Genomic DNA, 21860 nt, shown 5'->3' on the forward strand with positions numbered 1-21860 from the left:
GATCCCCACCAGGAAGTCTTTATAGAGAACAGGGCATTTCACGTAGCTGTTGAACGTGGGTTGGATTTGGAGTGTAAAGGACAGGACACATTCCTGGTGGAGGGGAAAAAGCAAAGAGGTGAAAAAATCTAAGGGTGTTAAAGAATGTTAAGTAATTGTGTTTGCCTGATGGAGAAGTGGGTGAGTGATCACTGTGGGCAGTGGGAAGCAGGACTAGAGGTTGCAACCAAGTTACAAGCTAAGGCTTGGATTTATGTGGTAATGAGTAGTGAATGGGGGGTATGTTTCTGAACTGGAGACATAAGAGGCAGCAGACCCTGGCCTGGCCCCTAGAAATGAAGACTTTAGAGCCAGGCTCCTGGTTTCCCTTTCCTTTTCCCATACCCTGTGATCGGAGACAAGTCACATCCCAGGGTCTCAGTTGTCTCATTTGTAATATGGGGATAATAATGGTACCTACCTCTTAGGGTTGTGCAGATTAGTTTATAATCTGTAAAGATCTTAGAATGTTACAAAGAGCAAGGGCTTTGTAAGCATTAGCTATTATTAGTATGACTGAAGTTAAGCATTAGGCAATTTAAGCTGGTGGCAGAGAGTGACTGGCAATGAGAACAGAGGGAAAGAAGCAATGAGAGCCTGAATGGGTGAGAAAGGCAGGAAAGACAGAAAATGTGTGCTGCGCACAACCATTAGAGGATTTTGAACCTTCTCCTTCCCCACAGCCAGCCCTTCTGCTTGCTCAGTTTCTGGGTGTTCCCTATATGCCTCCCAGGATAGCCCAGCCAAGAATCTTCCATGTGGTGCTTCTTCCAACAGCACACTCAGCCACCCTGCTCCCCCCCATCCATGCCCTCACCACTTCTGTGAAAATAGAAGTGAATGCTGCCACCATTCTTCAATAAAGATCCTTCCTTCCCAGAGCCTCCCATCAGAATTAGACACTGCCAAGTGTTTAACCTTGTTGTGCATTTTATAATTCACAACACGTTTTTCTATTGAATGTTGACTTTGCCCTATTCACTCTTATGTGTTCAGTGCTCCATAGGGTGCTTGGAAGAAAGCAGGTAGTGTGGAAATGTTTGTAAATGAACTAATGAATGTGTGTTATCTCTCTTCACTATCAAACAAAATGATCTAGTCCAGAGACTTAGAAAAAAGTCTGATACATAGCAGTTACTCAGTAAATGGTGGCTAGAACTTATTATTTAATCCCACTCTATGGCTACTCACAGTCTGCCTTGCCTAGGACCTGTGTGAGTATGGGGGTTAGGGGAGCTACCTGGGGGTAGAGCCTGGATCCTCTTCCTGGGTGAATGTCCCTGATCATTCCAGAGAAAGTACCTGATTCATGTCCATTTAATCAAATTGATTGAGCTTTTAAATATATCTGATCTGAGTTCAGTGCTGGTTAAAAAAATTAGATGATAATTAATGGCCCCATCTCTGCACTGAACCTTTCACTTCTCCATCAGATATCCTTATCTAAACTTCTGGCCTCACAGCATGCAGTGTGACCAGATAGGCCCCAGGGTTGGGCCACTCCTTCTGCCCCTGAGGATCAATTACCTGGACACACCACTTTGCTATCACATCATGCCCTTCATTGGATTAACGAGGCTATAGAGACAGCCTTATTGGTAATCTACTGTCTCATAGCAGAATGGCTATCATCTTGGAGATAATAGAACTGCCTTAAGAATTGGTTTGTCTATTTACAAAGTGGGGGGAATTATATTTATTTCTAATTTATAGGCATGTCAAATAAGCTAATTAGTTTTTCTTATTGTTTTCAAAAGTAAAGCATTATAGAAGTTATCTAGATATAATTATTATTCAAATTAACTCCTTAAAAACTCTAATCTTGTACCTCTTTGGTCACACCCCTTGGAGTGTGATATAGTTTTTGTTAATTAGTATTTTACTAATCCAGAATTGTCAAAGCTGAATGAGTAAAAATTCTAAATCCTAGAGGTTTAAGAAGGAAGTACAGCATTATTGTTTAAATGTAGACCAAAGAAACTAGAGAAGAGAAGTGCTAGAATAAGTAATGTAGGGTATGATTTAGGTTTGGCGAGACTTGGGGTCTTAGTTCCAGCCAACTCCTCTGGGCCTCCTTCTTCTGTGAGTAGAATGTTTTAGTCTAGAATGGACTAGATCATCTCTAGATTCTCCTTCCTCTGTGATCAGGAGAGTAATTCTTGCTTTGCAAGTATGTTGCAAGTATGAAGTTGCTGTGGGTTTTTTTAATTTTTTTAATCCGTGTTTCAATTTATTTTCTTCAGTAAATTAAGCATTTGTCTGAGATCTGATTATACTACTGTTTGCTTGATACATCCTTTTTGGATTTATGAAGAAGTATTTCTGCACTTTAGCCCAATCTGACACATCAGATACCATAAAATCCACAGCCCACTGCTGTGAAATGCAAATAGCTACTGATGTTCAAAGCAATGCTCCAGGATACTCATCCCTCTCCTATATCTGTCCTTCCATATATCATACCTCTACCCATTCTGAATATTGCCTGACTCTATGTTTATACTTGGTCTCTCTCTTGTAGATTTGAAGTAAGATTCTGGCTGTATTCTGACATTCTGGCCAGAGTCATAGGAAAACTGAAATCCTGCCCTGCCTTTCCACCCTTGCCACAGGGATAGAACAGGAATCATAGTATCTCCTTATTACTAAGCCAGCACCAGTACTGCTAAATCCAAGTCTCCTTTGTGAAGCTCAGTTGAAGAACTTTTTGGCTGGAAAAATGAAAAGGTAAGGAGGCAGCAAGCATCAAGATGAGCCTTGGATCCCCTACCCAAACAAGAGTTTAGACTCAAAGGATAGGCGCACAAGGATGCCTCGTTTGCCCAAGGAGGCCCTGTTCAATCTGAGGGAAGGTTTAGGATGGTCATTGGCCTTAGAAGCACAGTAATCCCACTTGCCAGGAACAGGACCCAATCAGATATACCTATCTCACCTATCAGGTTGGCAACTTATTCTCTCTTACAGAGAAGCTCATAGAACAGTGAACCAAGGAGCAGAAGATGAAAGAGAGTTTAGTTCCTCCCCACATATTCCCCAGTATTCCCCAGTATTTGCATCTGAGCCTCCACTTTTCCAAATGAACTTTAATGGCTCTTACCACTGACTCTCAGGGCCTCCTCCTATCACAGCCTCCTTCCTGGTTCCACTTCTCCCTAACCCCTTGGTTGCTGCTCTGGCAGGGTCAACTCCAAGCACTAAGGTTGTTTTAGCTTTTCATCCACCAATCTAGAGATATATAACATAAAAGTAAAGATTCCTTGGTGCCTACAAAAGGATTTTAAGAGAAGTTTAATAGCTATATATGACTTTGGGGAAATTTAACCACAAGTAAAAATGTGCATGTGCTTTAGTGTGAATGTGTGGAAAGAAAATGAATATTTACTTTAAAAAATGAGAGTATCACTTGACACAAATAAGAACACTACAGCAACTATGAAAATTTCATGATTGAGAGAACAATTCTCATTTGTTTTCAATGCCCTAGGATAAATCAGAGCCAATTTATCAACATTCCAGGCAGGTCTGAATTTCTTCACCCTCTCTCCTCCTACTTAAAAGACACCCAACCTCAAGCCCATCAAACTCCAGACCATTTGGGTCTTTTAGAGTTATAATTTTGCTTCTTTATGTCTTTATTGCTCCTTTGATAGAGAAATTGAAAAAAAGAAAAAGATATGAAGGAGAACAACAAAAAGCTATAATTATGAAGATTCAATTTAATTTTAAAGCTTGTGGACAGAAAAGAAGAAGCCAGAAAAGAAGGAACCAAATTAATTTAGCAGGGAAGCATTGCATGAAATATTGTTGAAGTTTAATAACCATGCAAAGACAGATGATATGTGTGGAAAAATTAGTTGTAGGACCTCATAATAGTCTATTAATATTTCCTACAGGCGCAAAACCCTTTCCTGAATAATTGTGACAAAGTAATCTTTTGAAAAAGAGTGAGCTGAAAAAAAGAATCTTCAAAAGGAGACAGTGATGATGAAGGCGCTAGAAGGAGAAGGAGACTCTATGTCAGCCAGGGAATCTGAGGGTGTGTTTGCTATAACTCACCGTGACCAGACAAGAGAGATAAAGCTCACAGATGATCAGAAGCCATGTGGAGGGCATATACACACAGGCACATCTGCACTGAAAAGAGCTGAGAAAACAAATAGCATGGTTTTTAGACATACCTGTCTTTTCATATGTCTTTATGAAAATAACTTAATATTCCTGCCCACACGGTCAACATTATTGAGCTTTCAGGCAGATGAAAAAAACTGAGATACACAACAATGGAGTGACTGGTTACAGGGGTCCCCAGGAGATTCAGGCAGAGAGGGAAAAGGGAGGCCCTGTCTTGGGCAGTGTGACAGGCCTGGTGGCCTCCTTATGTCCCAGAGAAATGGAATAGCGTCTTCTGGCTTTGTCTTTCCTGCAGAGGTGGCAGGTAAATTCCTGCTTCTGAATTTACAAAGTCTGAGCTCCCCAAAACAGAGTATCTGAATTCCTTTATTCTGATCTAACAGAAAGGACAATTATTCTGTACACCCAAATTCCAGAGATTACTGTTCCAGTGAGAACTCAGTAAATACTTGTTGATAGAACTGGAAAAGGAGAAGGGGGGGGGAGGGAAGGAAAGGGATTAATATTTAACTTAAATAAACTAATATTTGTTAATGACCTGTAATGTTCCAATACATTAAAATGCATTAATTTCTCTAATCCTCACAGTAAACTTGCAAAGCAGTTGATACTATGCCCATTTTACAGAATAGAAGAGGTTTCCAGTTTCTCATGCAGTAGGGAACCGTCAGAGCAGAAGAGTCAGATAAAAAATACTGCCTCTAGAAGGTCTTTGTGGAAGGACTGGTGATGTTTGCTCCCATTCCTCCTCTGCAGAGGTCTACTTGCAGAGGCTACCTCTATTCCTCGAATCTTGGTCCCAGTTGTTAAAGTTACCTCTGTCCAAGAAAATGGCTTATGGTAAAGGTAAGAATTACTGCCCTCCTGAGTATATTCCTGCCCTAATTCAGACTCTGCTGTGTAGCTAGTGGTGATCTGGGTTATCTATGACAAGGGCCATGATCAACAAGTACATGAAAGCCTGCAGGACTGAGAACTCACTTCTTCCAGATCAACATAATCTTGGGGCATCCAGGATATGAGCACATGAGGCGAAATAGTTGAGTATCTGTCATGAAGACTTTTGAAAGGCATAATGGTTGGGGTTGGGTACCGTTAGGTTAATAGCTCCCATCTTTCAGATGAGAGATCTGGATACTTTTAGAGAACAAAACTGTTCCTCCAGGTCTCCACCTGCAGGATAAGTTAATGTTCTATTTTGGTTTAGATATATCCAAAATATGCATGCATGGCTGAGACAGTGGCACACATATCAGCACATTATTGCGGTGGGGGGCAGAGTGACCATGACTTATATAGTGTTGGACTATGGAAGGTGATTTACAGAATATGGGTTTGTTTAATGTAATCATAGCCAGCACAAACTTTTAGTTTTCTCTTCTTTTGCTCTCCATGATAGACCATACCAAGAACTCACCCTGACCACTTCAAGTGCTTCAGTAAGTCATTCTTGGTTCAAAACTCAGAGCATGGTGGCCATTGGGACTAATCCTGGGATAGGACAGGACTGTACCTGCAGCTCAAGAGTCACCAAAAGCCTCATTTGAGGCTCCTCTTTCCATCCCCCTCTTCCCAGAAATATTGAGGCCCTTGCTATGAATATAGAAAGCAAGGTTGGCCCCCATTTCAGAAGTATACCTGCAAATCAAGAATCCACTGCTTCAGGCCAAAGACAATGAGCTCCCACTATGAATGAGGACTCCCAGAAGCCAGTTGAAATCCCCATGGTGTGTGGGATGTGATAAAGCCTAAATCCTAGAAGCTTATCATAGAAGTTCAAGAATTTCTCCTACTGAGAAATTTTCCTATATTCTCCTTCGTCATAAAAATTATTTTAGTCATACCGTATCACTATTAGGAACAGCATATTTGACCAAACTGCTAGTTTCATTTACAGAATTCTATAGAATTCATTCATTCCACAAACACTGATTAAACACCTATATTCTGTGCCTGCTGAAGGTTAAAAAAAAAAGAGTAACACACAGTTTTTGGGTTTCAGGGTTTATCTACCTGAGGAGCTAAGCCTATATTCAGAAAATTAGACCTAAATAAATAGGATTTTCCAACTCTAAAATTCTTTGTGACTTTATAATACTATAGAACAATACATATGTTAACTTATAAATGTAAGAACCCTTCTCCTGCTTTTCCTTATATTCATTCATTAGGCAATTAGAAGATCCATGACCATTTTTAATTTTTGTAAAATTGGAGTCTGGAGAGTTTAGGAAACCACTGTATTTTACAGATCCCTACCTAATCATAGGTACATAGCCTGCAAATATCCCAAGCCTCACAAATTTGTGAAGGCACATTTGCCCTTAAACTTTCCTGGCTTTGACATGCTAAGCTGCAACCAAGCTGTCATAAACTGATCACACCACCTGGTGGTTGGAGCTGGGAACAGTAGCTCAACACAATTTTAATTCAATCTCTCCTCCCAACCATCTCCCTCTTCTTACCCAATCCGTAGACTGTGCATATGCAAAATGTACCCTTCTCTCTCTCACTGCTTCCCTGGATTTTTTTCACTACCTAGTTTGTTTATATATATCCTAATGTATAATACCAGGAAATATTTTTAACACATATATACCAACATGTGCCCCAACAACATTCCTCATATTGTTTCCCTATTGGAAAAGACTTCACTTCAAATTTCCTGATCTTCTTCACTGATTTTCTCTTTCAATCTTCTTTTGTCTACATAGAAACCAAGAATCTTCCTCTTGTTATAAGTGTTAATATAAAACTACTTCTACTGATCTATCTGTACCAAGAGAAAAGAAATCCAAGAGCTATCCAACAGGTACAAATCAAAACAAGCACAGTACTTAATACCTTTTTGTTACCACTGTTCCTCCTGCCAGAAGAGCCCTCTCACTCCTTCTCACTTCCCTAAACCTTCCTGTTTTGCAACCTGACCTCCTCTATGAAGCTCTGCCTTCTCCAGAACTTCTTCTTCCTTGACACCCTAGGAATGAATGACACCCTGGTTAATCATTGTATGCATTTCCTAGGGCTGCCTTGACAAATTACTACAAACTGAGTGGCTCCAAACAAAAGCTTATTTTCTCACAATTCTGGAGGCCTTAACTCCAAATTCAAAATGCTGGCAATCTAACGAACGTAGATTACTCCTTTCTGCCCCTGGACGCCGCGAGTAAGCATCGTTAAAGTCTCCCCTCCCACCGCCGTCATGTCTAAGTCAGAGTCTCCCAAAGAGCCCGAGCAGCTGCGGAAGCTCTTCATCGGAGGTTTGAGCTTCGAAACGACCGATGAGAGTCTGAGGAGCCATTTTGAGCAATGGGGGACGCTTACGGACTGTGTGGTAATGAGAGACCCCGACACCAAGCGCTCCAGAGGCTTTGGGTTGGTCACGTAGGCCCCCGTGGAGGAGGTGGACGCGGCCAGGAACGCGCCCGCACAAGGTGGACGGAAGAGTCGTGGAACCAAAGAGGGCTGTCTCCCGAGAAGATTCTCAAAGACCCGGTGCCCACTTAACTGTGAAAAAGATTTTTGTCGGTGGCATTAAAGAAGACACTGAAGAACACCATCTAAGAGATTATTTTGAACAGTATGGGAAAATTGAAGTGTTTGAGATCATGACTGACCGAGGCAGTGGCAAAAAGAGAGGTTTCGCTTTTGTGACCTTTGATGACCACGACTCTGTAGACAAGACTGTCATTCAAAAATACCACACTGTGAATGGCCACAACTGTGAAGTAAGGAAAGCCCTAGCGAAGCAAGAGATGGCTAGTGCTTCCTCCAGCCAAAGAGGCCGAAGTGGTTCTGGAAACTTTGGTGGTGGTTGTGGAGGTGGTTTTGGTGGGAATGACAACTTTGGTCGTAGAGGGAACTTCAGTGGTCGAGGTGGCTTCGGTGGCAGTCGAGGTGGTGGTGGATACGGTGGCAGTGGGGATGGCTATCACGGATTTGGTAATGACGGAAGCAACTTTGGAGGTGGCGGAAGCTATAACGATTTTGGCAATTACAATCAATCCTCAAATTTTGGACCCCTGAAAGGAGGAAACTTTGGAGGCAGAAGCTCTGGCCCCTATGGTCGTGGAGGCCAATACTTTGCCAAACCACGAAACCAAGGTGGCTATGGTGGTTCCAGCAGCAGCAGTAGCTATGGCAGTGGCAGAAGGTTTTAATTACTGCCAGGAAACAAAGCTTAGCAGGAGAGGAGAGCCAGAGAAGTGACAGGGAAGCTACAGGTTACAACAGATTTGTGAACTCAGCCAAGCACAGTAGTGGCAGGGCCTAGCTGCTACAAAGAAGACATGTTTTAGACAATACTCATGTGTATGGGCAAAAAACTCGAGGACTGTATTTGTGACTAATTGTATAACAGGTTATTTTAGTTTCTGTTCTGTGGAAAGTGTAAAGCATTCCAACAAAGGGTTTTAATGTAGATTTTTTTTTTTTTTTGCACCCATGCTGTTGATTGCTAAATGTAATAGTCTGATCATGACGCTGAATAAATGTGTCTTTAAAAAAAAAAAAGTGCTGGCAACCCATGCTCTTGCTTCTTTTTTTCCTTTGCTCATTTGTTTTGTTTCTTAAGTTCCACATGAGTGAAATCATACAGAATTTGTCTTTCTATGACTAATTTATTTCACTTAGGATTATATTCTTTAGCTCCATCCATGTTGTTGCAAATGGCAAGATTTCATTCCTTTTCATGGCTGAATAATATCTCATAGTATGTATATACCACTTTGTCTTTATCCATTTATCTATCGATGAATACTTGGACTACTTCCATAATTTGGCTATTGTAGGGACACCTGGGTGGCTCAGTTAGGTATTGGACTCTTGATTTCAGCTCAGATCATGATTTCAGGGTTGTGTGATTAAGCCCCAGATCAGGCTCCATGCTGGCCATGGAGCCTGCTTGAGTCTCTCCCTCCCTATGCCCCTCCTCTCACCCCACTTGTGCACTCTAAATAAGTAAATAAACAAACATACATATATACATACATATATACCAGCACTATTTGGCTATTGTAAAAAAAAAAAATGCTGCTATAAACATAGGGGTGCATGTATCTCTTTGAATTAGTGCTTTTGTATTTGGGGTATAAATACCTGGTAAAGAAATTACCAGATCATAAGGTAGTTCTATTTTAAATTTTTTGAGTAATCCCCATACTGTTTTCCATAGTGGCTGTACCAGTTTGCATTCCCACCAATACCGCACTAGGTTCCTTCTCTACTTCCTCACTAGCACTTGTCATTTCTTGTGTTTTTTATTTTAGATGTTCTGATAGGTCTGAAGTGATAGCTCATTGTACTTCTGATTTGTATTTTCCTGAAGATGAGTGATATTGAACATCTTTTCATGTGTCTGTTGGCCATGTGGATATCTTCTGCCTATTTTTTCATTGGATTATTTGTTTTTTGGATATTGAATTGTATGGCTTTTTTATATATTTTGGATATTTATCCTTTCTCAGATACATCGTTTGCAAATATATTCTCCCATTCAATAGGTTCCCTTGTTGATTGTTTCCTTTGCCATACAAAAGCTTTTTATTTTGATATAGTCCCAGTAGTTTATTTTTGCTTTTACTTCCCTTGCCTCAGGAGACATTTCTAGAAAAATGTTGCTATGGCTGATGTCAGAGACATTATCGCCTATGCTCTCTTCTAGGATTCTAATGGTTATGGGTCTCACATTTAGGTCTTTAATCCATTTGAGTTTATTTTTATGTATAATAAAGCCACAATCTCTCTTTTTTGTTTGTTTGTTTGTTTGTTTGTTTTCAATTTCTCTCTTTGAAGGGTCTAGGAGGGAATCTTTCCTCATTTCTTCCAGCTTCTGGAGTTCCTGTCATCCTTGGCTTGTGGCAGCATAACTCCAGTCCCCCTCTGTGGATACTCACATGACCTTACTCCTTTTCTGTCTCCCTCTCCTCTTCTCTCTCCTTCTAAAGACACCAATCCATAGATTTAGGGCCCACTACTGTCTAGTGTAATCTCATCTCAAACTTCACCATCATTCACCATCATCTGCAAAGACCATTAAGGATTCAAATTAATGAAATATTGTTTATGCCATAACAAGCAGAGTGTTTGGTTGTTATAGACTGAATGCTTACATCCTCCCCAAAATTCATATGTTGAAATCCTAACACCCAATGTGATGGTATTTGAAAGTAAAGCTTTTGGAAGATGATTAGATCATAAGGATGGAGCCCTCATGAATTGGATTAGTGCCGTCATAAAAGAGACCTCAAGAGTGCTCTTATTCCTTTTGCCACATGAGCAGAACAAGAATGAGGCTGTCTATGAAGTAAATAAACCCTTATCAAACACTGAATCTGCTGGTGCCTTAATTTTGGAACTTCCCAACCTCCAGAACTGTGAGAAATAAGTGCTTATTGTTTAAGCATCCCAGTCTTTGATACTTTTGTTGTAGCAGTCAAAATGGACTAAGATACCGGCTCATAGTGGATGCTCAACAAATGGTAACCGTGGATGTTTTGTCAGTGATAAACCATGAGTAGGCTCAGTTTCTACAGGAAGAATAGATAGAAATTTTGTTGTGAGCACCGCAAGAAGTATTTCTTTTTTGTTGTTGTTTAAAGACTTTATTTATTTATTTACTTGAGAAAGAACACAACAAGCACAGTGAGTGGCAGGCAGAGAAATGGGAGAAGCAGGGAGCCCAATGTGGGACTCGATCCCAGGACCCTGGGATCATGACCTAACCTGAAGGCAGACACTTAACCAACTAAGCCACCCAGGTGTCCAAAGTATTTCCTTTTTATGAGGTGGTTGAGTCCTAAATTTTATGAGAACTATTGCTGAAGTATGACACCAAACTTGCATTTTTATGTAGCACATGGAAGAGTCTGGTTTTTTGCTGTTTTTTTTTTTTTTTTCAGGAATATTCTTAGAATTCTAAGGTTTAATCATAAGTCAATGATAAAAATCTTTAGGTCTTATACAAGTTAGAATTATGGTAGAATAACATCCCATCTTGTTACCCATTTCACTAAGATTATTATTTTTTTAAGATTTTATTTATTTATTCATGGGAGACAGAGAGAGGCAGAGACATAGGCAGAAGGAGAAGCAGGTTCCCTGGTGGGGAGCCCAATGTGGGACTCGATCCCAGAACCCCGGGATCATGACCTGAACCAAAGGCAGATGCTCAATCACTGAGCCACCCAGGCACCTCAACATTTCACTAAGATTAAATGAAAATTTCACTAAGATTAACCAGTATCTACTAATCACTAGAGGGGATGAACCATGTTAGACATTGCCCTAAAAGGCCTACTATCTAGTTGAGAGAAAACAAAATGCACTAGTCCTACACTAAGTGCCTAGAAGTGTCTGTACTTGCTCTCTACAGAACCTAACTTTCCAACTTCTACTCTAAACTATGTGGTTCCAGTGGGAACTGCTGTCATTATACATCTCACCTTTATGCCAAGTAGGTTTGTTTTTTGTTTTGTTTTGTTTTGTTTTTTTGGTATAACAAAACATCTCAAAACTTAGTGGCTTAAAACACCAACCATTTATGTAATTCATGATTTTGTGGGCTGGCACTTTGGTCTGTACTCATCTAATGGTTCTGGTCTCAGCTGGGCATAATGATGTTACTCATAACTCACTAAACAGCTCTGCCCCTTGTGGTTAGCTGGTTGTCAGTTTAGTAACAGGGATGATTGGGCCACGTGTCTCTCATTATCATGCAGGCTAGCCCAGACTTGTTCACATGGCAGTAGCAGGTCTCAGAGAAAGAAAAGGGAAGTATACATGGCCTCTTGAGGCCTAGGCTTGGAACTGACACAGCATCACTTCTGCTGTATTCTGTTGACACCAAAGCCAAGTTCAAAGCCAGCCATGATTTAATGGGTGAGGAAATAAATAGACTCCATTCCTTGATGGAAGAAGCTACAAAGTCACCGGGAAGGAGGAGTGAAAAGTCATGACCACTTCTGCAATAAACCAACCATGCCCTGGCTGAACCAATTGTAATACCTTCCTTTCACCTTTCCCCTTGTCATGGAGGTAATGAATTCAACATTTACAAATAAGCAGAGGCAAAGCAAAGTAAATTCTAAGGATATGCCAATCTTCTGGTTGGATTCTTTGAGACCCACAAACCCCCTGCCTTTTCCATGATTACCACATCTTCTAACCAGTTACCTTTCTAAGCCAAGTTATGTTCTGCCACTTATAGCCATCAGTGTTCTACCAACACGAGGCATGGTATTTCAGAGGAGGCAAAAACCAGTCCAACTGAGGGAAGACAAGGACAGTCAAATGGAAAAGGAGGAAAGTGAGCAAGGGAGGTACAGCTTTTGGATAAGTAGAGGTTTCAGGAAGAAAATGTCAATACAAGGAACAACAACAGTAAGTAAATAGAGATGAGTAAATGATAACCATGTCTGAAGTATGTGAACTACCTTGCTGAGGAGTTTTAGAAGACAAAGAGATAAAAAAAAAAAAAAAAAAAAAAGACTGGAAAAGCAGTTGGATCAGATTCTGGAGGGTCTTAATGCTATAATAAGGAATTTGAAGTTTTGAGCAAGGAATGTCATAGTGAAAGAAGAGTTTGGGGAAGATCAATCTGGTGACAGCTGTATGATGGCTTGAAGGACAGAGACTGAATGGGAAAACAAAGCCTGGGACAAAGAGGCCTTGAATTGGGACTACAGAAGAGGTAAGGAACAAGGGACATGCAAGAAGGAAGCAAAGTCCAGGGTTTGGAAACAGATGGACTGTACGGACCCTGGATAATAAGACAAACAGTCAGAGAAGCTTGCTAATGGCCAGAAAGCCAAGTGTTTAATTGGAGACAAGGGATATTTATGATGGCAGAAGAATTTATATAAGACATTCAGCAGGAGCTTGAGGTCAGAGATCGGTGTTTGTGAATTCTCAGTTACCAAATATCAGTGTATGTGTTCCACTGTGGAGGGTCCCAGGAATACCATACCATGATGTGCATAAATGTCTCATGGACTTGGGTTCTAAAGAGGATTGTTGAAATACTGAGAACAGAAGAGTTCTACAAAGAAGGTGTCCCTTCTATTCTTACAAATGTGGCATAACATATGGGGAGAGGGGTGGTTTTATTTCTACATAAGTGATTAAAAAATAATGAGGGCAAATCAGCTTTAGAGTAGACTCTAGGCCCGCTGCCCACAAACCTAAACATTCTCCCCTGGCCTACATTTCCCTTTCCTTTAGCTTCCACCTTACAATTAATTTGTAGCCACTGTTTTCCACACAGTCAGAAAAAATTCAACATGTGTATTTGTCAAGTCAGGAGCTGTATTCAAATCACTATTAGAACACAATTACAGAACTCTAATACCTCCAACCAGACCAATGGTAGCAGTGTGAAGGAAATTCTTTGGCGGGAATAAAAGAACATGATTCACTAAGATTTAGAACCGAGTGCTGCCTCTTAGCAAGATTTATGTAAGCACTCCCAACTCAGAGACGGAGCAGATTCCTAGAGCAACTGGATGCCAACTGGGAAACGTCTGCATGGGAGAGGCTGGGAGGCAGGTGGGGGGTACCAAAAGCCACACTGGCCAGGCAGAAATGGAATTCTTGGCTTTAATGTTCCTTTTGCCTGCCTATTTTCATCTTTATAGAACAGCCCCTTCCCTGTCCTTCCCAATTCCCCATTTTCTTTTCTTTTTTCCTTTCTTTAAATGCAGTCTAATCCCGAGTATGAACTGATGTAGTTTGTGTGTTAGGAGGGAAAAAAATCTCTCTCTTTTTCTGCCTTTTTTTTTTTCCTTCTTCTTCCCCTGGCCCAGTTCATTATTTTTCTTTCTTGTCACTCAGTGTGATAGGTTGAACAGAAGTGCACAGATGAGCACTGAAAACGGTGTCACAAGGCCTTAATCTAGTCTTTAATGCCTGACTTCAGAGATGTCATTTATCTTCTAACTGCAGCAGGCATCCACCAACTTTATCTCTAATAATATATTGATGGATTAAAAGGGTCGGGCAGGAGACCGGGCTGGAAAAATTGCTTATTGACATCAAAATACAGTGCCCTCAACCTGATAAACATGGAGGGCTCGTGTATCTCCCAGAATAGTTGGCGTAGCTATAATTTTTTTTCTAACATGTTTCCCCCAGGTTCATGGGGTGGTCCAGTAAAATAAACAAATACTAAACATTATTTCTATGCTGACATGGCTGGGGAACACACGAGATATTTTAGGAACACATTTTTAATGTCAGATTTATAAATATACCTCCCTTATTTATGACACATTATAGCATATACTATGACAACTTGAAACAGGCACCTATAGTCTTGGCAGCATTCAAATATTCTTCGTGCAGTTTGCTGGAGCAAAAGCTCCCGCTAGTACCTGATTATGCTTTTGGACGGCCGGTAACACAAGGCTATTTCAGCAGAGAGATGAGGCCAGTAATCTCAGAATGTAAATGAAGAGAGCCTTTGGAAAGATTTCCTTTGTTTATTGTTCTCTTCATTTCATTGTTTAGTTGGCAGCGACATGTTTCAAATCAGGGTCCTGTCCCCTATCCCCCCGGCCCCCACGAATAGGCTATGTCTCTGCAAGTGAATTTTACAATAAACCAAAAAATAACTGTGGCCTGCTAACTAACTCCTACTTAGTGGGTAGTTCCTAAATAGACTCTTTTCAAAATTACCTGTTGTTAGGCTGAATTAGGTCTAATTTTTTTTGACCTTAGAAATTAATTTGCATATAGAGATACTCTCCTGGGAATGCGTTGTTTTTTCATTTCATAAGCAGCAATGTTGTTGACTTTCACCTGATTTCCAAATGAAAGTGACTTCTTCAGCTCAACATCCTTTGTTTGGAAAACAAGCTCTAAAAATACCTTCTCAGCACTGTGTTAAGAGGAGGGAAGTGACCTTATTTTAGTATTTTTTTTATTACTTCATAATTTTTTTCTGAGTACAAAGGTAATGTCATAATGGTTGTCTGGCAGACATGCTTTTAAAGAGATTTGCGGAAATGATACATTCCAGCATTTTATAAATTTTGTAGGAAATGTTTTTATGTTGCATTCTTGCTGATGACAAGAGTGCCTTATTTGGGATTGTCTGAGCCAGAACCCTGGACATCAGTATCCAGAGCCTAGAGGTGCTTACAGAGGAAATTCTCCACAGTCAGCACCTAAATGTCCAAGCAGACCTGTGGCCAAGCTATTGTCCACTTGCTATAGTTATACAGGGTACTGATCCTCTCTTGTAGCAGTTTCCCCATCTATAAAAGAGATAATAATTGCATCCATTTCATGGAGCCGTTTTGAATATTAAATGTGTTCATGTGTATAAAGTGGTTACAACAGTGTCTAACACGTGGTGAAAAAAATTCAGTAAATCTTGCCTATTACTATTATCTTTAAAATTACTAGGTTTATAATGACATCTCATCCCAAAAGAACCAGAACTTGAGATATGGCCAGGAAAGGAGGGGCTCCAGTAATAGAAAATGTGACAGAGAGTGGCACGAGGCAGGGGAACTTCTGAAGCCAAGGAAATGAAACAACATAAAGGCTGGCAAAAATCCTAACTGCATCTTTACCTAGAGGGTGGCCAAGCTCTGATCAAGAGCTGAGAAGAGAAGAAGATAAGCATTAATATATACCTTTTCAATACAAGGCATCAGGGTCCCCTGACCATTTCTATATGATTTTCTGGTCAAATTATGAAGCGGGAGTGGGGGGTAATGGTATAAAACTCTGATACTAAAATGAGGGTCTTTGAATTCACAGGTTCTGGAACAGTTTGAGAAGAAAAACTGAATTTGGAAAGTAGAATAGAGCCCATCCCAGAATGACCTGTCAGTTTCCTTGAATGCTCTGGAATAGACCCTGTATTTAAGAAATGTCTTCTATCCTGAAAGCACTGCAATTAGCACGAGTAGGTTGGCTACATGGACAGAATTCAAAATGCAGAATATAAAAGCTACAGATCCAAAACTAATCACTTAAAGACTCCTCTACACAGAAACATTCAAAGGAAGATTAAAGATCAATGTGACTGAAGTACAAAAGCTGAATTGGGAGTAAAAATAATAACAGACTCAATTTACAGAGCACTGACCATATACCAGGATCCAATCCAGGTCTGTTCTACTTTAAGACATGCTCTCAATTCCAGCATTTCTATTCCAAACCACATTCAGGCTCTGACTGAAGGAAGCAAGGGCAAGAGAGTAAGGTTCCTAAGGTTCTGAACTGGTGGGTTTTACCAGAAAAGCAGGGAAGAAACTTAGTTTCTTGTGCCTACAATTTGGCCTTGTACATATAAAGATGATCCCTGAGCAGGCGATCCCCAATCTTAAGAACTCTAGAGATTTACTCTTTCCTCCTCTGTCTTCAATTGTTCTAGGGATAAAGAAATCATCAGTTCTTAGCACTGTCATCAAAAGCACTGACCAGCTTATGCTTAAGAAGATAAATAGAGGGCTCATGGCCTAGAAACCCTGTTAAAATAGAAAAGGGTCCATCTACCGCCATGATTCACTGTTTTCATAGAGGACAGCTTTCTTTCATCCAACTTCTATTTAAATCTCTATTCATAATATTTCTAAGATCAGCAAGCATACTCTTCTCTAACAGTTTAATCTGTATGACTTGTTTTCCAATCAGTGAAATCAAACAACAAATCAAAGAGAAGAGAAATATAAGTCTAAGCTCATTCCAATGTGGGTTTTATTCTCATGGTCCAAAGAGAAGCTAACCTGTGAGTTATAGGCCAGGTACCAAGTGTTTCTACATTGATTTCATGTTTAAACCTCACCACAACTCTGTAAAATAGGTATTATAAGGAAACAAGCCAAAAAGGGTGAGTGACTTGCCCAAGGTCATGCAAAAAGTAAACATCAAGATTCAAACCCAAGCCTCTCTGCCTATCAAGTTTGACATTCCTAGCCACTTGTCATGCAGCATGGTATTACAGTGGTTGGGATGTTTATCTGTACTTTGGGATGTCATAAGACCATAGGAGAGGAGAACACATCGTCTTTCTTAATTTCTGTTTATGGAAAGAAGCACAAAAAAATGGGGGTAATATCAAGGTTACCTCTCTGGCTTTGCTTAATACCACTTTCAAAACTCAGTTCTCATTAGCAGAATTTTCCTTGAACATAGAATATTTCTTTCTTTTAAATTCACATATACTGTCCAAGGGCCCCTGAAGATGCTAGAATTTTATTTTGATATCCTGATGGTCCTGTCACCATTTTCAGATGCTTCCAAGGACTTAGCTTTCCCTGTAACTAGAGTGGTGGTGTCACTGATGATAGCTCAATTATCAGAGGGTATAAATCACTCTGGAAAAATCGATCTCTTCCTACCTGGTTGCACAAGTGGCCCCTTCATTGGAGCACAAAGCACATGTAAGGGCTGGTTATGAGGAGCATCAAGACAGTGGCTGCAACTGCAAAAGAGGGCTTGGTCAGTGCAGAAAGAGGGTGGTGACAGAGCACCTGGATACAGAGAAGGAAGTTGGTAACAAATGCTGGATAGACTAAAGCAGTCTCACTGTAGTATGAAGAATCACATCAAACACCAGGGAGCTGTATGTCAACACATAGCGTAATGAGGTTAAAAGGTCAGTGTTGAGATTAACAGGACAAAAAAATGAAAAAAAGTAGTAAAGACAGCAAACAGCAATAAATGTATTCACTCATGTAAAAAAACAAGAAAAGGGGTCCATCCTAATGCAGTAATAGTAAAACTATTGGTAAAAGAAACAAAAGATTCTGGAGAGGACCAGAAACACAAAGCAAGAACAGTCATAAGTCCTCCAGAACACCCACTGGGCCTCTTACCCTCTGTAGGAGAGCAGCTGGTGGTGATTCTTCATGTTTCCACACTCAGCTTCTCTCCTGGAAGGTCTATCCCATAGTCTCCTACCACTGGAATCTCCACACCCAGTGGCCTTCCCTCTCAGGTGGCAACTGGTAAAATATTTAATCAAGGCTACTTTCCACAGGGGCACCTGGGTGGCTCAGTGGTTGAGCATTTGCCTTTGGCTCAGGTCATGATTCCAGAGCCCTGCATCATGCTCCTCACAGGGAAACTGCTTCTCTTTCTGCCTATGTCTCTGCCTCTCTCTCTCTGTCTCTGTCTCTGTCTCTCATGAATAAATAAAATCTTTAAAAAAAAAAAACTACTTTCCACAGTGTCTACTTGACCCAAGTGAACCTGACCCACCAAATAGCAGCCAAAGAGGGCTCCTTGCTCCTCTCTGGAGTCCCCATGCTGCTCCACCTTCCTATCTTTCTCAGGTTCTCTTCACCTGCTGTTCACATAGGCACAAAGGCACCAGCAAATCTGCTACCCAACTGGGGACTGGAATGCCAATGTGATGTTTGGTATTTCCCCCTATCAGTTGGTTTTTAGCAGTAGGGGATACCTTGCCAATAGAATGATGGCTTATCCTGGTTCCTATGATTTCCTCCTCTCCTTCGTGTTCTGATTATATAGTTAAGATCCTGGGTATTTCTGGAGATAGCAGAGTCAGCGAGGCTATCCTTGATAAACTCCAGTTGCTAAGGAGCTCTAGAATGTGAGGTATTTGATGTCTCCTTTCCCTCAGTTTTTATCCTTTAGTAGTCCTTTCACTGGGATTTGTGCTTGCTCTGAACACCCTATTCCACACACAATTACTTTGCACCATAGAACAACTTAATAAAAACATCCATGCAACTTTTTAAAAATGTGAACAGGAATATGAATTTAAGTAAATTATAAGAACTGCTGAGAGACTATAAGAAATAATATACATGAAAAAGAAATTAAGAGACATGGAAAGTAGAATGAGAAAGTACAATTAATAGGAGCATGAGAAGGAAAAGATGGAGAGGTAAAGGAGTTGGAGTTGAAAGAAGGAATAATACAAAAGAAAATGGCTAAGAATTTTTTGCAGAAGTGATTACAGATAAGACTCTTCAGATTAAGGTACCAAGATGAAAACCAAACAAGGTAAATTAAAATGTATCCATTCCAAGTACATCTTAGTATAGAAAGTCTGAAACTAAAAGAATATCTTAAAACAACCAACAAGCAAAGGCCAACTACCTATAAAGAAAAAGTTCCATGTCTTAACAGCAAAATGCTCACTAGCAACAATAGAGACCAATGGAGCACCATCATCAATGTACTGAAAGAAAATAACTATTAAAATTATTTACCCAGCAACACTATTATTAAAAGCAAAAATATATTTTCAAATAAATAAAATATGAGAGAATTTACCATTCCAGAATTCTTGCTAAAAAATTATTAAAGAATATGTCTAGGGATGTCTGGGTGGCTCAGCAGTTGAGTGTCTGCCTTCAGCTCAGGGCATGCTCCCGAGGTCTGGGAATTGAGTCCCACATCAGGCTCCCTGTGAGGAGCCTGCCTTTCTCTCTGCCTCTCTCTCTGTCTCTTATGAATAAATAAATAACATCTTTTTAAAAAGAATATGTCTGAATAAAGATGCACTGACCAAAACAAGAAAATATATGTTCAAGGCCACCTTGACAAAAATAATAAAAGATGCATGTATAAGGTTCTTAACATTATTTGGAAGAGTAAAAGATCAGAAAAAAAACTCAAATGCCTATCAATAGAAACTGACTCAATAAACTATGGTACATCCATGCAATGGAGTACTATATAGTTATGAAAGGGAATGGGTAATATTTTAACATACTACTATGAAGAAATCTCCAAGATACATTATTAAGTAAAAAAAAAAAAAAAAAGCAAAATGATGAAAAGTATTTACAGGGGCTTCTGTTTAAGAAGAAGTGTATAAATACATATTTCTTGATATTAAAAAATCATAAATCTTATAAAGAATAGTTCCCTACAGTAGAGGGAAGAGCATTGGCCAGAGGACAAGGATAGACCCGACTCCTTTGAATATAATTTTTTTTGGAGATTTAATCTTAGAACCATGTAAATATTTTACATAATTATGAGATAAAATTAAAGAAATAATCCTCAAGAATCAAAACTTCTCAGCATAACAACTCAAAAGAGTTTTCCAAATAAACTTGCAATATAGTAGTTTGATTATATATCTCTAAAGGGATATAATCTAACAACAACAAAAACAAGAAAAATATGGCTTTTAGTAAACATATTGCTGGTAATAATGTTGGTATTATTAATATGAGGCAGTTGTATAGCATTAAAAAATAAAACAAGTGATTATTCCTTAGTTAAAAAATAAAGGCTTTCAGTATTGTTTAAAGAAAACACAAATGTAAGAGAAAGTAAAAACTCTGTAGGCTTGAAAGTTCGAATTTGAATAGGAAAGATGCATATGAACTTCAGGTATATTCCATCTTATAAAAGTAATACATATATTATAACATTAAAAAGACCTCAAAATAATGATTAGCAGCAATGAACAGCACTAGCACTCAGATTATGGTTTCTAAAAATCCTTTCTCACTAAAAGGAACTAAGTCTCCTTCAAGAATGGTTGATTCCAGGCCTAGGGCAGAAAATGTACAAGATGAGTTAAAGCATTTTGTAAAACCAGACAACAAGGAAACTACCTGAATTCATCAGGATTGTACCAAAAAAAAAAAAAAAAAAATCTCAGGAGCCAAGCTGAAAAGACACCCCCTAGTCAAAATTGGGACAATCTGAGCATGCAGATAATAACTCCAATAGGTTAAATGTATCAAATGTTTATTTACATGTGATTTTTATTCATAATAAAGCTAAACAAAAACCCCACACAGTTCAAACTCCTTCGGAGGATGCTAGGAAGCCAATGGATTATTTTAAAAACAACAACAACCATAAAAAGCAAACATTTGACCAAATTTTCTGCATGACCTATACCTTAGTGTAACAAAATTGTTCATAGAGGAAACTTTCTTTTTTACAGAAATTCCAGCTAAATGACAAAGAAGAAATGAAAGAAACTATCACAGTTTTGTAACCCTTCATGAATTGATGGATCTTATAAAGGGTCATCTAAGCCACTAACCAGAAATTATGTGACTCCTGATGAAAGAACATACACAACCTATAAAGTAATCTTGCCAAAAATAGTAATAACAACCATTTTTTTAAGGAACCAGAATTTGAACAAGTCTCTAGACCTAAACACTAATTTAGAGGAAAATCAGATCTGAGGATGATGGGAAACTCTGTGGGACAAATGACCAACTTTTTCAACAGAAAAGAAATACACCCTTGTTCTATCATAAAAACAACAATAAAGTTTTCAGAGGTAGAAAAACAGGCATTACTTCACTTCTACATGTTTGGGTACTTGCTATGTTTGGACTCCATGTTTGAGTGCTGAAGTTATCTGAGGTTGGGAATCAAAGAGAAAATAGCAAAGATTTCTATTTGCGAATAATATTTCACTATGGTGATAGTAAGAGAGACATTCATTTATTAAACATTATTAAAAGCATATTATGCACCAGACACCACGCTTACTGACATGGTGATACAGAGATGAAAGCCAGTCCCCCGCCCTCCCAAAGGGGCAAGATGGGCAAGGAACCTCACAGGTACATAGCAGGGGTTCCCACAGCTCTTTGTGCAGACCAGAGAAGGCATGAGAGCTAATTTTTGGCATTATAAAGATGATTACTTTGTATTTTAAACATTTGTTAAAATTTTTTTCACTCTGTGTTCACTTAAGATAGTTAAAGGTTTATTTTAATAGGTGA

At 39.4% G+C, this 21860-nt stretch overlaps 1 long non-coding RNA gene and 1 pseudogene across 1 annotated transcript in view; both read left to right on the forward strand.

Annotated features, from left to right (window-relative positions):
* LOC144293835 (uncharacterized) overlaps window positions 1-21401 on the forward strand; it is a 118615-nt gene extending 97214 nt beyond the window's left edge. The window contains exons 3-4 of the long non-coding RNA XR_013361153.1: window positions 15934-16286; window positions 21062-21401. This is a non-coding gene — a long non-coding RNA (uncharacterized LOC144293835). The remainder of the gene's footprint in view (window positions 1-15933; window positions 16287-21061) is intronic.
* LOC144293833 (heterogeneous nuclear ribonucleoprotein A1-like) lies at window positions 7286-8652 on the forward strand (annotated as a pseudogene).
* Window positions 21402-21860: the final 459 nt, after the last annotated feature.

Source organism: Canis aureus, chromosome 22 (genome assembly GCF_053574225.1).
Source record: "Canis aureus isolate CA01 chromosome 22, VMU_Caureus_v.1.0, whole genome shotgun sequence".
NCBI lineage: Eukaryota > Metazoa > Chordata > Mammalia > Carnivora > Canidae > Canis > Canis aureus.